The following is a 16,989-nucleotide window of genomic DNA, read 5'->3' as shown; positions in this document are numbered from 1 at the left end:
AATGGAGGCTATGGAGCTGCCTATCGGACACTCCCAAGTTTACTGATGGCTGCTTATTGTTCTGCTGGATCCAAGCAGTGTTGCCTGCTCAGCTAATCCCCATTGCTAAATGAGGCCATCCTCTCTTGAGTTGATAATGGGCAGGAGGGGCAGTTGAGCTGCATCGGTGAGAGAGATGATAGCCTCCCACGCAGGCTCTCCCTCTGGTCCCCAAAAGCCCTTTCTTTCTATTAACCCAGGGATCTATACACATGTCAGAGAGAGAAAGAAGCCTCCTTTTCACTATTCTAATCCTCTTCCTCCTAATTAGAGCCTTCAACCCCCTCCTCAAGTATGTTTTTCTTTCTATTAGGGAAACAGTTACCAACTGAGGCAGGAAAACACCCGCCTACCGCTTTATCTCCCGGCTTGTTTGCTTCCAATTCATTCCTGGGGCCTCGCTAGCTCGGGAAACATTTCTAGTTCATTCCTTCTAAAGAAAAATAGTTGCTCATCAGGGACATGAGTGATTTTGGGCCCGTTTTTCTCACCTGCTTCTGAAGAAGGAGCTCAGCAGGCATTTGGGTCGAAAATGTTATAACCCTAATAATAATTTAAATCATTAACCCAAAAAGTATATTAGAAATGAATTTAATCACAATATAAGTAGTCTCTTGGGCTTTCTATACCCAAAGAAGGGATTGAAAGCTGTATTTCTGTGCCTCATTATTACGAAAGTTACTTTGACTCTCCTAACTTTTTCATAGGTTAAGATTAAGAAGGATTAGAGAATATTAAAAGATAGGATGCTGTAATCAAAGCAAGGACAAGGCAAAACACATTATTATAACTACCATTATTTCTCTTGCGAACATTATAATTATTCATTGTAGCCTCCAGAGGGAATAACTCAAATTTGCTCTGGGTGTGTGTATACTTCCTAGAGGCTGAAGACATGTGTTCCTTTGAGGGCGTGCACAAATGTGCAGACATGTTCTTGGGATCACAACGTGGGTGGCTTTCTAATGGGAAAGGAAGACCACATCATCTTCCCCACCCCTCCCCTCTCATCCAGAATTTGACTTCAGAGCTGCTTACTCCCTGACTTAACAGAACTGGAAGTATTAGCAAAGCCAGACTCACTAGGGTGTCTCACCCACAGACCAGCTGACTTCCTCACACTGTTCCAGTCTAGCAGATGGTTATCATGAGAATGCCTCATGCTGCCACGTGGGTGTGGGTGTGGGTGTGTGTATGTGGGTGTGCATGCATGCGTGGGGATGGGGGGGAAGGAAATTCAAGGAGGAAGAATCAAATCCAAAGATGTTCATAATTACCATCTTTCACAGAACAGCTAAATGACTGTATGGGCAGCAGGGTGGGGAGAGTTAAAAAAAAATACATCTCGAACATGGTGACTCATTCAGCTGGTGGGTACCCACCCTTGCTGCAGCAGCCTTATTGAAGCCTTCAGTCAATCACTGATCATCGGCTGACATGCCTGATTGTGCCAAGTAGCACAGTGAAATACTGGGCTTCTATCTTGTCTGGAGATGGAAGAACAATCGTTTTCTCACCATTGTTGAGTGAGATTCCATGCTGAATGTATGTTTGTCTCTTTGTGAGGGAAAGGAGGAGGGTATTTACTGTGCCACATTTCTCAGCCAGATCCAGAACAGAATGCTGTCACAACATGAAAGAAACATAATCATGGTTTGTATAAATCTTGCCAGTCTTGGCAAGATCTGTGGATCATTTAATGGCTAGATCCCACCCCTACCTCATTGTTTGCCAAAAAGATTATTGGATTTACTTGAAAAACATAATTAACACCAAACATGGCTTGAGGAGAAAGAGAAAAGCAAGCAGGAATTTCAAGCATACTTATATAGAAGTAAATTCTAATGAGCTATGTGGGTTGTACTTCCAAGGATTAGTATTGAAAAGAAAGACTGAAATAAAAACAAAAAATTCTCCAAATTCCACTTCTGTAAAAAGGTTACAAACAAGACAGAGTCCTTTCTATCAAAAATATCACTGAGTACTGCTTATCTATCTTGAAGACATAGAGATTAAGTTCTAAATGAACTAAGGTAGGTTTCATGTTATGATTAATGTCCTTTGGAACTCGCCTCCCTACAGTATGAACAAAAGTGAAATTTAATGGCCAAAGTTAGATAAACTTTCTCAGGGTTCAGGGAATAAGAGAGAGAGAGACTCTTCCATTACATATTCAATCAGCTTCTTAAATCAATAGATACCATACCCCATTTTAACAATTCACTATATAAAATAAATAAATAAATAAATCACTATATAAAAAAATAAATAAATAAAAACGTGGACAGGCTACTGGGGAGATTACATGCCACTACATGTTTACTGGACCCGTGTCCCTCCTGGCTGGTGCTGGCCACTCAGGAGGTGACATGAGGCTGGCTCTGGGGAATTATAAATGCTTCATTGTTGGAAGGGGTTTTCCCCGCCGCCTTGAAAGAGGCGGTGGTGAGACCCCTCCTTAAGAAGCCTTCCCTTGACCCAGCTATTTTGGGAAATTATCGTCCAGTCTCCAACCTTCGCTTTGTGGCAAAGGTTGTAGAGAGTGTGGTGGCATGGCAGCTTCCCCGGTACCTGGATGAAACTGTCTATCTAGACCCGTTCCAGTCCGGCTTCTGGTCCGGATATAGTACGGAGACAGCTTTGGTTGCATTGGTGGATGACCTCTGGAGGGCCAGGGATAGAGGTTGTTCCTCTGCCCTGGTCCTGTTAGATCTCTCAGCGGCTTTTGATACTATCGACCATGGTATCCTGCTGCACCGGTTGGAGAGTTTGGGAGTGGGAGGCACTGTTTATTGGTGGTTCTCCTCCTATCTCTCTGACCGGTCGCAGACGGTGTTGACAGGAGGGCAGAGATCGACCGCGAGGCGCCTTACTTGTGGGGTGCCTCAGGGGTCGATTCTCTCGCCTCTCCTGTTCAACATCTATATGAAGCCGTTGGGTGAGGTCATCAGTGGCTTTGGGGTGAGTTACCAGCTGTACGCTGATGATACTCAGCTGTACTTTTCCACCCCGGGCCACCCCAACGAAGCTGTCGAAGTGCTGTCCCGGTGCCTGGAAGCCGTATGGGTCTGGATGGGGAGAAACAGACTCAAGCTCAATCCCTCCAAGACTGAGTGGCTGTGGATGCCAGCATCCCGGTACAGTCAGCTGCAACCGCAGCTGACTGTTGGGGGCGAGTCATTGGCCCCAACAGAAAGGGTGCGCAACTTGGGCATTCTCCTGGATGGACGGCTGTCGTTTGAAGACCATTTGGCGGCCGTCTCCAGGAGAGCTTTTTACCAGGTCCGCTTGGTTGGCCAGTTGCGCCCCTTTCTTGACCGGGATGCCTTATGCACGGTCACTCATGCTCTTGTCACTTCTCGTTTGGATTATTGCAATGCTCTCTACATGGGGCTACCCTTGAAGTGCACTCGGAGGCTTCAGTTAGTTCAGAATGCAGCTGCGCGGGTGATCGAGGGAGCCACACGTTGCTCCCGTGTAACACCGCTCCTGCGCAGTCTGCACTGGCTACCTGTGGTCTTTCGGGTGCGCTTCAAGGTTTTGGTTACCACCTTTAAAGCGCTCCATGGCTTAGGGCCCGGGTACTTATGGGACCACCTGCTGTTACCTTATGCCTCCCACCGACCTGTACGCTCACACAGAGAAGGTCTTCTCAGGGTGCCGTCCGCCAAGCAATGTCGGCTGGCGGCCCCCAAGGGAAGGGCCTTCTCTGTTGGAGCACCTACCCTCTGGAACGAACTTTCCCCTGGTTTGCGTCAACTACCTGACCTTCGGACCTTTCGCCGTGAATTGAAAACGCACTTGTTTATCCAAGCGGGACTGGCCTAAATTTTTTAAACTTTTTGAATTTTAAATAATTTTAATTGGGGTATTTTATGAATTTTATGGGTTAAATTTGACGGTTTTAAATTTTCGGCCATTTATAAAATATGTTATTTTAACTTTCTGTTTTAATCTGTATATTGTATTGTTTTTTATAATTTCCCTGAGTCCTTCGGGAGAAGGGCGGTATAAAAATCGAAATAATAAATAAATAAATAAATAAATAAATAAATAAATAAATAAATAAATAAATAGCTATCAACCCTCACAAACTTGGTTAACCTTTTCATGTGCCATGATATTTAGAGATTATACTAATACAGGTAGTCCTCAATTTATAACTACAACTGAGCTCAAACTTTATGTTGCTAAGCAAGAAATTTGTTAAGTGAGTTTTGCCCCATTTTATGACTTTTCTTGCCACATTTGTTAAGTGAATCACTGCTGTTGTTAAATTAGTAACACAGTTGTTAAGTGAATCTGATTCCCCCATTGACTCTGCTTGTCAGAAGGTTGCAAAAGGTGATCACATGACCCAGAACACTGCAGCCATTGTAAATGTGAGTCACTTATCAAGCATCTGAATGTAAATCAGATGACCATGGGGATGCTGCAATGGTCATAAGTGTGAAAAATGGTCATAAGTTACTTTTTTCAGTGCCATTGTAACTTTGAATGGTCAGTAAGTGAACTGTTGAAAATTGAGGGCTACCTGTACAACTTTGGATTTATCCCTTTTTTAACAAACCCCCACCTCATAGACTAGCTTGCTTTCAGTAGACAAAGTTAAAGATTTCCCCAACCTATTGTCCAAAGGACCAAAGACTGGGACTTCTATCCCAACCCCAATGGAAGGTATCATGGAAGGAGGGGAGAATGAATTTGGGACTAGCCCAAATCACAGAATCAAACAATGGAGGAAGTATTAAAAGTCTTTTGGTTAGGCAGGATATTGAATTTGGAGTAGTTTTGGTGAGACTATTATTCAACCTTGTGGGAAGCAGCACCTCTCTCCAAGCATAATTTGGCTGCTCCTTCTGGTCATTGGACAAGGAATCAATGCCTTAAGAAGCCTTAAGAATCAATGCCTTAAGAATTCTGTGATGAGAGAGTCCAAGACTAACATTAAATGGGGATAGGAAGGAGGAAGGAGAAATATGTACCCTACCTTTATAATTTTACAGGTACCGGTATCTAAGAAATATATAGGAAAAAAGGATAACTGTGACCACAGCCGTAAGCATTCTAATTCAGATGTTCAAAATAATGAGTACAGGATTTCAGATCTTTAGGGCATTTCCAGAGGCTTTTATGGGAGGGGGTTTCCAGGTATCATCATCTTTCATCTTTTTTTTAAACTGCTGTAAAACTGTTGAAGAGGGAAAGTAATCTAGTAGGCACAACTAGATTGGCAGAAGGAGCTGTCCATTCTAGAAGCTCCTGAGCCCTCTTGCAAAAAGGCACCTAACGTTTCTCTCTTTTGCTGCCTGAACACGGATCCCACCCTCTTTCAGTAAATATGAGAAACCAGAACGCACCTACCTCTGGGATTTCCCCTACACTTGCATTGGTGTGCTATAGTTGAGCAGGATCATAAACAACATTCCTAACTCAGACCTCCCTGGTGTTCCTCTACTAAAGTCTCCCTGCTTCCTGAGGATAGCCTCTCCCTTACCCACTTCAGATCTTTCCAGGCAATCCTTAAACTCAGCCATCTGCTTCATCTTTACATGGGATGGGAAGGGCTGCTGCCTCCCTGTGTGGCCCTAGCACGGGAAAAAATTGCTTTAAGATGGCTACAAAATCAATTGACAATTTGTTCTTTGGAAATAGTAGTTAACCAGTCCCAACCATCTGGGGAGACTGTACTAAGTGCTGCACTAAGGCCAGTGGCTTATCATAGACCCCTCTTTGCCCATATGGTTCATTTGCCCCTAGAACAAAAGAGCAGCAATCGCAGCTGCAAAACAAGAAAGCAGCAGTGCATTTTCCAGAATGTAAATAGCTCTGGCATTTGATTACTGATTAGATCTGCACTCAAGAATATGTTTACAAATAATGATTTTTAAAATTCACTGGATGTGTACAGGATGCTGGCAGCTGTCACACTTTCCCAAGCCATTCTGAGGATAAATATAAATATTTGTAATTGCAATATAAATATAAATAAGAGCAAGCTGATCTAAAAAACTAGATAAATGACCACAAGGGAAATTCAGGATGAAGTGATACTGGGAAAAGCCACGATGACAAAAATAGAGTTGGGGTTATTGTTCTTTTTCCTTTTTCCAATTAGAGAACAGTAGCTCTTTTCTGAGGGATGCGGTGGCTCAGTAGCTAAGACACTGAGCTTGTCAATCGAAAGATCGGCAGTTCAGCTGTTTGAATCCCTAGTGCCACGTAATGGGGTGAGCTCCCGTTACTTGACCCAGCTTCTGCCAACTTCGCAGTTCAAAAGCACGTAAAAAATGCAGGTAGAAAAATAGGGACCACCTTTGGTGGGAAGGTAACAGCCTTTGGCGTTTAGTCATGCCGGCCACGTGACCATGGAGACATCTTCAGACAGCGCTGGCTCTTCAGCTTTGAAATGGAGATGAACACCTTCCCCCAGAGTTGGGAACGACTAGCACATATTTAGCTCTTTTCTATTTTGGCTTCTTCAGAGGCAAAACTTTTCCCCCCCTTTCTTCTAGTAAAAATATAGATTATTAGAAAGTAGCATGCATTTACTGAAGATAAGCAAAAGAAAAAAATTCCCTGAATAAGGCAAAACAACTTGGTAGATGTTTTGGGCAGATTATATTACTCAATGAAAGTTTCCTTGTTAATCATCATTTCCTCATTTTTCACTTTCTCTTCCTTTTACCTTTTAAAATATATAATCTTACTTTCTCACCTCAAGTTAACTATACTTCCACAGAACCATGCTGATTGGAATTCTGGCTGTTGACACATGCAATCTCAAATGAAATGGAAGCTAGCACATTTAGGATGATCATTTTAGAGATATTACCATGAAAAAGTTTAAGAAATTACACAGCAGTCAACATGAGGAACGTTCACCTAATTCTTTATTGTTATTATTACTTAATATTCTCCAACTTCATCTGTGGAGTTTCAGCAGCAACTGTCACAGAAAAAGAGCTCAATTCATCTGGTTTCTTTGTATTATGGATTGGAGAAGATGCCAGCTTTGTCTCAGATAACAAATGGTCTCAGGCCAATTGTAGCTGGCTCTTGCAAGCAAGTCTTTCTCTCAATTTAGCCTCTGCCCTTGTAAAGCATCTGGGAAGATAAGGTGAGGGGAGAGAAGCATGCCTGGTGGCTTAAGATTGTGGAGGAGGGGGGGAAGGAGGAGGAGGAAGAGGAGGAGGAGGAGTATTTAACACAGGCAAAGCAGCAATTATCTCTCAGTGATCTATAGCAGCCAGGTGCACTTGCAAAACAAATGCACGGCGCTTGAGGGCAATATTCTCCCCTGCATCTGCTCCCTTTTTCTGTAAACCAGTAAGGTCTGTAATGAGGTTAGAAACACATTTGGTGGGCCACAAAACCTCCAGAGGACCAGAAGGCCTGCACAAATCGGATTTCCAATTGTGTAGGGACAGCCGCTCCTTCCATGCTAACATTGAAAGCAGTGGTGCAATCCAATTTTTTTTACTACCAGTTCTGTGGGTGTGGCTTGGTGGGCGTAGCAGGAGAAGGATACTGCAAAATCCCCATTCCTTCCCCATTCCTGGGGGAAGGATATTGCAAAATCTTCATTCCCACCCACTCTGGGGCCAGCCAGAGGTGGTATTTGCTGGTTCTCCGAACTACTCAAAATTTCCGCTACTGGTTCTCCAGAACCTGTCAGAACTTGCTGGATTTCACCTCTGATAGAGAGGTGGAGCGGAAAGGCAGAAACAGGCAACCTTGATTATAAAGCCCTCAATACAGGTCAAAGGAATCAGAAACAATTTTGTGTGGCTTTTGCCAGGGTGAATCAATGATTATATTACATGGCCAGGCAGCACCACCTGCAGGTAGCCTGTTTTCTATGCTTGCATGTAGAACTACAATAGTAGTCTGTTTAAAAATCCATAGGGCAACTTATCAAATAGCCAAGAATTTATCTTATGGTAGTTTGGAATTCCTGCAGAGATTCTGAACTGGTTGTTGCTAGGGTCAATATGCAATCACAACCAGGAAAAAGAGTTCAAGAGAGACAAATTGGCATTTTCCTTACTTTTTCAGTTTGATCCAACCAATCTGCAGGAAGAAACTAAAGAGCTGGGGAAGATCATGGTCCACCAGCAATTATAGACATTTTAGAATACCTGTTTGCTTCCCTATGTATTGTAGGAAAGATATTGCTAAGCTCTGTTTTACAAAGTATAAAATACTAGGGAAATTTGCCATCTTGATCTGGCAATAGAAAAGCGGAAAGCAGGTGGCACAAAAAGACACAATTTTAAGGTACAAGAATATTGTATAAAGAAAAAAACTGGAGGAACATGAGAGAACTAAGAAGGCTAGGACTCTGTGATCTTCAGGCATAAGCTTTGTCTAAGGAAACATGGGAACATCTGCCTTCAACCAGATCTTTCTCTGAAATTTTGACTGGTTGGATCTCAAAAGTTCTGTTAATAATAGCATGAATTATCTCAATTTTTAAATGGACACAATTTAAATTCAGAAATGCACACAATGTACTTGATTGCCCCAAGGCAGGGGTCTGCAAACTTGGCTCTTTTAAGACTTGTGGACTTCAACTCCCAGAGTTCCTCAGCCAGCACAGCTTAAAAGAGCCAAGTTTGCAGACCCCTGCCCCAAGGAAGTTCATACATAGGTTTAAAAAGGCATATGATCTGATCTTCATGTACTCCCACTTTAATATGTCCTTGAAGACCAAAGGATCAAGGTAGAAACAAGTCATCATCGAGAAAATTACCGTGTTTCCCTAAAAAGAAGACCCTGTCTTATATTTTTTTGAACCCTGAAATAAGTGCTTGGCCTTATTGCTATGCGCTCAAAAGTCCGATTGGGCTTATTATCAGGGGATGCCTTATTTTGGGGGAAACAGGGTACCTGTGTGGTCACTAACTATTGCCCCTGACCTTATGGCACATAATCAACAAGTTCATACCAGGTCTGAATAATTATATCAGAAAGAGCCTAAAAAGTAACTGTATCAGAATCTATAGAGGAACTACAGCTTGACCCTGAATAATTATTATCTTTGCCTCAATAGTCATAGCAGTACGCATAATTCCTTTCAATATTAAAATTTGCCTTTATCCTCCCATTCATTTAATGTTCAATATTTTTCTTCCCATTTGGCACATTTTTAAAAAACTGTAAATTTAACTCAGAACTATTGGATTCTTTTAAAGAAAAATATGATTGTACATTTGGTCGATCTCAAACTGAGTATCAGAAGGGAAGGTCATCTGTCCTTGTTAATTATTTATAATTGTTAAGTTCGGGCAATGACAAGGCAGGAGACGATACAAGTGACAACAGCTCTTTGGTTTATTGTGATCCCAGCAAAAGCCAACAGGCAAAACCCCCTCTTTAAATAGTATTTTGGCTGAGGCATCAGCCAATCAGCAACGTGCATGTTCCCGCCCAAATTTCCCTCCTAAAGTTCAAATACATTACAATAATTATTGTATGTTTTCTCACCATTATTCACTTTTCTTTACACCACAAAAATCCTTGGAGTGGAAAGAGATGGAATAATTGGGAAATGTATTTGAAGTTATGATTAACCCGTTTCTTTTTGCTGATCCAAGCTTGAAGATTCTAGCAGATACTTGGTTAGTGTTACATCAGTATTTGCGTCTACCACTAGAGGGCAGAAGAAACAAAACAAATACTGTTAAAGCAAGCTGTATTGGCTAAGTGCAGAATTTATTTTAAGGCAAAACCAAGAGCATAACAATATAAAAAATTTCCAGATCTTCAGAAAAGGAGTTAGAGGCTTGGGCAGAGATGGGGGGGGAGATGTGGGGGGGAGAACAATTTGATGCTGAAATCACAAAATGTGATGGAAGTTATTACTTTACCCTCCTCCTAGAAACAAACAACCTACTCTCTAATAAACAATTTGGTTTCAGAAAAAAAATATCTTGTAATCTACAACTTCTACACTGCAAAAACATATAGACTACAAATCTCGATCAGTGCAAAGCAATAGATGCAATTTACATAGACTTCTGTAAAGCCTTTGATTCAATAGTACATGACAAACTACTTCTAAAACTAAAATCCAATGGAATCTCTAGACCCCTACATAATTGGATAGCTGCGTTCCTGTCAAACAGACAATAAGTGGTCAAAACAGGGAGTGCCCTATCAAATCCTGCACCTGTTAATAGCGGTGTTCCCCAAGGCAGCGTTCTAGGACCAATACTCTTCATACTATACATAAATGACCTTTGTAATCATATTATATGCAACTACGTTCTCTTCACTGATGATGTAAAAATATTTAACACCACTGACAATGCTGCTACCCTTCAAAAAGACCTTGACTTTGTGTCAGAATGGTCAAACAATTGGCAACTCCAAATCTCAACCAACAAATGCTCTGTCTTACACATTGGCAAAAAGAACCAGAACACAAAATACAAGCTGAGTGGACATGACATTGTAGATGACCCTCACTCTGTCAAGGACCTTGAAATATTCATATCAAATGATCTAAGTGCCAAAGCCCACTGTAACAACATCGCCAAAAAGGCATTAAGAGTTATAAACCTAATCTTGCGTAGCTTCTTCTCCGGTAAGAGAACTCCGGTATAGAGCACTGCACACCAGAACAACTAGACACAAGAACAGTTTTTTCCCAAAGGCCATCACTCTGCTAAACAAATAATTCCCTCAACACTGTCAGACTATTTACTGAATCTGCACTACTATTAATCGTTTCATAGTTCCCATCACCAATCTCTTTCCACTTATGACTGTATGACTATAACTTGTTGCTGGCAATCCTTATGATTTATATTGATATATTGATCATCAATTGTGTTGTAAATGTTGTACCTTGATGAACGTATCTTTTCTTTTATGTACACTGAGAGCATATGCACCAAGACAAATTCCTTGTGTGTCCAATCACACTTGGCCAATAAAAATTCTATTCTATTCTATTCTAATATCACTCTACTAACCAGAGCATACAAAACATGTGCTAAACCAATTCTCGAATACAGCTCATCTGTCTAGAACCCACACTGCATATCGGACATTAATACAATTGAACCTATTCAGAGATATTTCACAAGAAGAGTCCTCCACTCCTCTGCTCGCAACTAAATACCTTATGCCACGAGACTTGAAATTCTGGGCTTAGAAAACTTAGAACTTCGGTATGACCTAAGCGTAGCTCATAAAATTATCTGCTACAATGTCCTACCTGTCAATGACTACTTCAGCTTCAACCACAACAACACACAAGCACATAATAGATACAAACTTGAGGTGAGCCACTTCAAACTTGATGGCAGAAAATATGACTTCAGCAAGAGTGGTCAATGCCTGAATGCACTACCTGACTCTGTGGTTTCATCCCTAAACCCCCAAAATGTTAACCTAAGATTGTCTACTGTTGACCTCACCCATTTCGTCTGTAAGGGACGTGCATAAGAGCGGCATGCTTACCGTCCCTGTCCTAATGTTTCCTCTATTCTTATCTATTTTATGTATTTAATTCATGCTTATATACTGTATATAACCTAATATGTTCTTGACAAATAAATAAATAAATAAATAAGTTTGGATTTAATACAATGAAATTAGATTCCAGTGAATTGTGATATCTACCAAACTTCGAGAATGGATAAGATCAAGAAGCAATTAAATAATTCTTCTCCCAATATAAAATGTAAATTGACCTAAACTAGGTGTTGCCCCAAAATAGCCACCAGAGGGCAATCAAAAATTGAGACAAATAGGTAATATCTAGCAAAGAACTCTGTGGTTTAACAGATGCCTTGCTTTTCATAACTTATATACTGACCTTAGCTCCCTTATTTCTGCTTCCCTAGATCTCATCCCATCTTACTCATCTACATGTGAGACCACTGTCACGAAACTCAGTGGATATTTCAAAGCTGCTTTTTCTTCAAAAGGCAATGAGACTGGGGTTTTTTTAAAGCTTTTTCTTCCTCAAAGAAAAAAAACCAAACAGTCCAGTTGCCTTTTGAAGAAAAAAAAAACCAAAAACCTTTGAGACAACTATGACCTGGATGACTGAGAATCTCCACCGAAACTCAGTGGATAATTTTGAACCAAGCACTGTTCCTCAGCTGATCTCTCTCTCTCTGTTAGTCTGGTTCTCAGTTCCTGATTTTGTCAAAGAACAGGAATATGCATGGAGTAGGAAGAAATAAGAAAATGGTTCTCTAATCAAATTTGTGATATCATATCCTTTAAAAGTCTGGTATTAATTAAGGCTCTCTAATCTAGTAATAGGAAATATGGGAAAGAGTACATATGGGAAAGAGTAAAAAGTTGCCTTCTAGAATGTAAAATTTGCTCAGTCTGCAGAAAATTACTTATCTGGTCTGGTTTATTAATAATTCTGCATAACAAGAAAATGTACATGTTCCATAGAATTTCATCCAGTAAAAATAGAGAGACTCTTTAACTTCATTATGTAGTTTTCTTTATTTATCTATCACATTATATGGCCATCCATCTCACAAGACTCTAGGTGGCATACAAGAGTGCATTAAAATAAAATCTTTATAAAATGTTTTATAGGTGGCATTTGCCACTGGCAAGATTGGCAAAAATGTTTAATAATATGTCTTCCAAATGTTGGAAATGTAATCAGATCCCAGGTACTTATTATCATATGTGGTGGACTTATATGAAAGCAAGAAAATATTGGAAGAAAATACATACTTGGTTGGAAAAGATGATTAAGCAACGTAAAGATCTGAAACCAGAAATATTTTTGTTGGATATAATGCCGGTTATGATAAAGGGACTATATATTTAGTTTTGCATGTACTGACAGCAGCAAAGATTGTATTTGCACAATATTGGAAAATTGGGAACACTCCATCTGATGAGGATGTAATTCAGAAAATATTAGACTGTATAAAGATGGACAGATTGACTTTAAAAATAAAAGATAAAGAAGACACAGAATATTACTTGATATGGAATAGATTTTATGAGTGGTTAGAGATAAGAGGTAGAAATTAGATGACAAAAGATTACTGCTATGTATGAATTAAATATAAAGATGGTTTATAATTATAAATATGCCAAAACTAATATAATTAACAGAATTATAAATAAGCTAATATAATGAGAAATTTAGCCAATATGGTATATACATACAGATACAGCTGGTACAGCTGAAAACCCATGTATCAGGAAACGGATCACATAAACTAGACTGCCCTACACTGGCAGTCTCCATTTATGTCACAGTGCCCATTAGCCTAGTGCTGTGGTGGCAAATCTATGGCACATGTGCCAGAGGTGGCATGCCGAGCCTTCTTTGTGGGCACATGCGCTGTCGCCAGCTGCTCTTCTGTGTTCCGTTGTGCGCATGTGCGCCGGCCAGCTGCTTTCTTCCAGGTTCCGGTGCTCTGGTGCGCACATGTGTCCGCACACACTCCAGTTTCAGCACTCGGTGCCAAAAAGGTTAACCATCACTGGCCTAGTGGAGGGAATAGAAGCCACAGTGGACAACTCTTGAAATGGCTTTTGTTGTTTTTTTATCATGATACAAGGATTTGTGTGCATCACCTTATTTGCCAGAATCGTGGTAACGTCTACTGTATAACATTTACATATTGTGTATCCAGTTCCTTGCATGTCTCAGTGAAGTCAAAACAAGACCACTTTCTGCGCTCAGATTTATTTATTTTTTTAAAAGTACCACATGACAATTTTACTGCATGTCTGCTTGACAGACATTTTTGTCTACTGTATGAAGTCAGCAACACACCAGCAAAAATGCACTGCAAAAGCCTAAAAATTCCACTTCCTCACCACCCTTTGAGAACTAATATTTCAGTTCCTTCCTCTACATCTAAGAAACTCCAATGAGGTCATTCTGTGCTTTGGGGCATTTTCTTTCTCACTGGAGAAAGGGTCTCCAACCTTGGTCCCTTTAAGACTTGTGGACTTCAACTCCCAGAGTTCCTCAGCCAGCTTTGCTGGCTGAGGGACTCTGGGAGTTGAAGTCCACAAGTCTTAAAGGGACCAAGGTTGGAGACCCCTGCACTGGAGAACCTAACTACCTGTCACTATTCTACTGTTTTGTCTCCCTGATTCATGTCCATTCTGAGGGAATATCTTCAAATGCAGCTTTGCTATGCTATCAGGATTTCAGAGACTAATGAATCTCGTAAGCTTGATAGGACAGGACAATAATGAATCAAAGGCACTTTTTTTTTGCTTCTCTTGTTTCATGAAGCAATGGAAGCTGTGGAGGAGAAAAATAATGAAAAGAGAGAGTGAGCACTGATAAACTGGTGTTGTCAGAAATCAGCTACTTATTTGTTCAGTTGAAAGTGCTTCCTGTGAATAAAGCTACACTAAACATACACAATCACTTAAATATGAGCCAGCAGTCTGTTGCAGCTGCCAAAAAGGCCAAAACAGTTATAGACTGCATTAACAGAGAGATAGAATCAAGAGCATGTGAAGTGTTAATACCACTTTATAATGCCTTGGTAAGACCACACTTGAAATACTGCATCCAGTTTTGGTCGCCATGATGCAAAAAAGATGTCAAGATTATAGAAAGAGTGCAGAGAAGCGCAAGAAAGATGATTAGGGGACTGGAGGCTAAAACATATAAACAGTTGCTGGAATTGGGTATGTTAAGTTTAATGAAAAGAAGGACTGGGGGTGACATGATAGCAGTGTTCCAATATCTCAGGGGCTGCCACAAATAAGAGGGATTCAAGCTATTCTCCAAAGCACCTAACATAACATAACATAACATCAGAGTTGGAAGGGACCTTGGAGGCCTTCTAGTCCAACCCCCTGCCCAGGCAGGAAACCCTACACCATCTCAGTCAGATGGTTATCCAACATTTTCTTAAAAATTTCCAGTGTTGGAGCATTCACAACTTCTGAAGGCAAGTTGTTCCACTTATTAATTGTTCTAACTGTCAGGAAATTTCTCCTTAGTTCTAAGTTGCTTCTTTCCTTGATCAGTTTCCACCCATTGCTTCTTGTTCTACCCTCAGGTGCTCTGGAGAACAGCCCGACTCCCACTTCTCTGTGGCAGCCCCTGAGATATTGGAACACTGCTATCATGTCTCCCCTGGTCCTTCTTTTTGTTAAACTAGACATACCCAGTTCCTGCAACCGTTCTTCATATGTTTTATCCTCCAGTCCCCTAATCATCTTTGTTGCTCTTCTCTGCACTCTTTCTAGAGTCTCAACATCTTTTTTACATCGTGGCGACCAAAACTGGATGCAATATTCCAAGTGTGGCCTTACCAAGGCATTATAAAGTGGTACTAGCACTTCACGTGATCTTGATTCTATCCCTCTGTTTATGCAGCCCAGAACTGTGTTGGCTTTTTTAACAGCTGCTGCACACTGCTGGCTCATATCTAGATGGTTATCCACTAGGACTCCAAGATCCCTCTCACAGGTACTACTATTGAGCAAGGAACCACAAATACGGAACTGGTGCATTTTGTTTTTGGCCTAAATGTAGAACCTTACTTTTTCACTGTTGAATTTCATTTTGTTAGATAGCGCCCAATGTTCAAGTCTGTCAAGATCTTTCTGTAACTTGAGCCTATCTTCTGGAGTGTTGGCTATTCCTGCCAGCTTGGTGTCATCTGCAAATTTGATGAGTTCCCCATCTATTCCCTTGTCCAAGTCATTGATGAAGATGTTGAAGAGTACTGGGCCTAAAACAGAGCCTTGGGGTACTCCACTGCATACTTCCCTCCATGTGGATGTAGTTCCGTTGAGGACTACACGTTGAGTGCGGTTGGTCAGCCGGTTACGAATCCATCTGGTGGTGATGCTGTCTAACCCACATTTTTCTACTTTATCTAGTAGTAGGTTATGGTCTACTTTATCAAATGCTTTACTGAAGTCCAAGTAAATTATATCAACAGCATTCCTCTGGTCTACTAATTTTGTCATTTTGTCAAAGAATGCGATAAGATTAGTCTGGCATGATCTGTTTTTGACAAACCCATGTTGATTTTTGGTTATTACTTTGTTTGCTTCTAGGTGTTCGGTGATTCGTTGCTTGATTATCTTTTCCAGAATCTTCCCCGGTATTGAGGTCAGACTGATAGGTCTGTAGTTTCCTGGATCTGTTTTTTTTTCCTTTTTTGAAGATGGGAACTACATCAGCTCTTTTCCAGTCCTCTGGCAGCTCCCCTGTGCTCCAGGATCTTTGAAAGATATAGTTCAGTGGTTCTGAGATCACGTCTGCCAGTTCCTTCAGAACCTTGGGGTGTAATCCATCCGGTCCTGGTGATTTGAACACGTCTAGGGTAGACAGGTGTTCACTTACCATTTTCTTCCCTATTTTAACTTGTGTTTCTAATCTGTTTTTTGTAGTGCTGTTTTTGATAGGTTGGATTGTTTTTTCCTTTTGTGTAAAGACAGATGCAAAATATGAGTTAAGTAGATCTGCTTTCTCCCTGTTGCTTGTCATCTTCTTGCCACTTTCTCCCAGCAATGGGCCAATTGTTTCCTTGACTTTTTTCTTGTCCTACACCTGAGGGTAGGACAAGAAGCAATGGGTGGAAACTAATCAAGGAGAGAAGCAACCTAGAATTAAGGATAAATTTCCTGACAGAACAATTAAGCTGTGGAACAACTTGCCTCCAGGACTTGTAAATGCTTAATACTGGAGGCTTTTAAGAAGAGATTGGACAACCAATTGCCTGAAATGATATAGGGTTTCCTGCCTGAACAGGGGGTTGGACTAGAAAACCTTCAAGTTCCCTTCCAACTCTTGTTATTTTGTTCTGCTCTATTCTATTCTAAACATGACTGGGATCAGTGGATGATGAAGACAAAGTGGTTGAATAAAAGTTTGGTTTAAGGGTCACTGGGAATGATTGTATGCAGCAGATGCTGAGTTCAAAGATGCAGCACTGAGGATAAATTGGTCCCTGGAGTGCTATA

The sequence above is a fragment of the Ahaetulla prasina genome, chromosome 3 (genome assembly GCF_028640845.1).
Source record: "Ahaetulla prasina isolate Xishuangbanna chromosome 3, ASM2864084v1, whole genome shotgun sequence".
Classification (NCBI taxonomy): domain Eukaryota; kingdom Metazoa; phylum Chordata; class Lepidosauria; order Squamata; family Colubridae; genus Ahaetulla; species Ahaetulla prasina.
The sequence above is the reverse complement of the archived record's forward strand: the minus strand, read 5'-3'. Positions refer to the sequence as shown.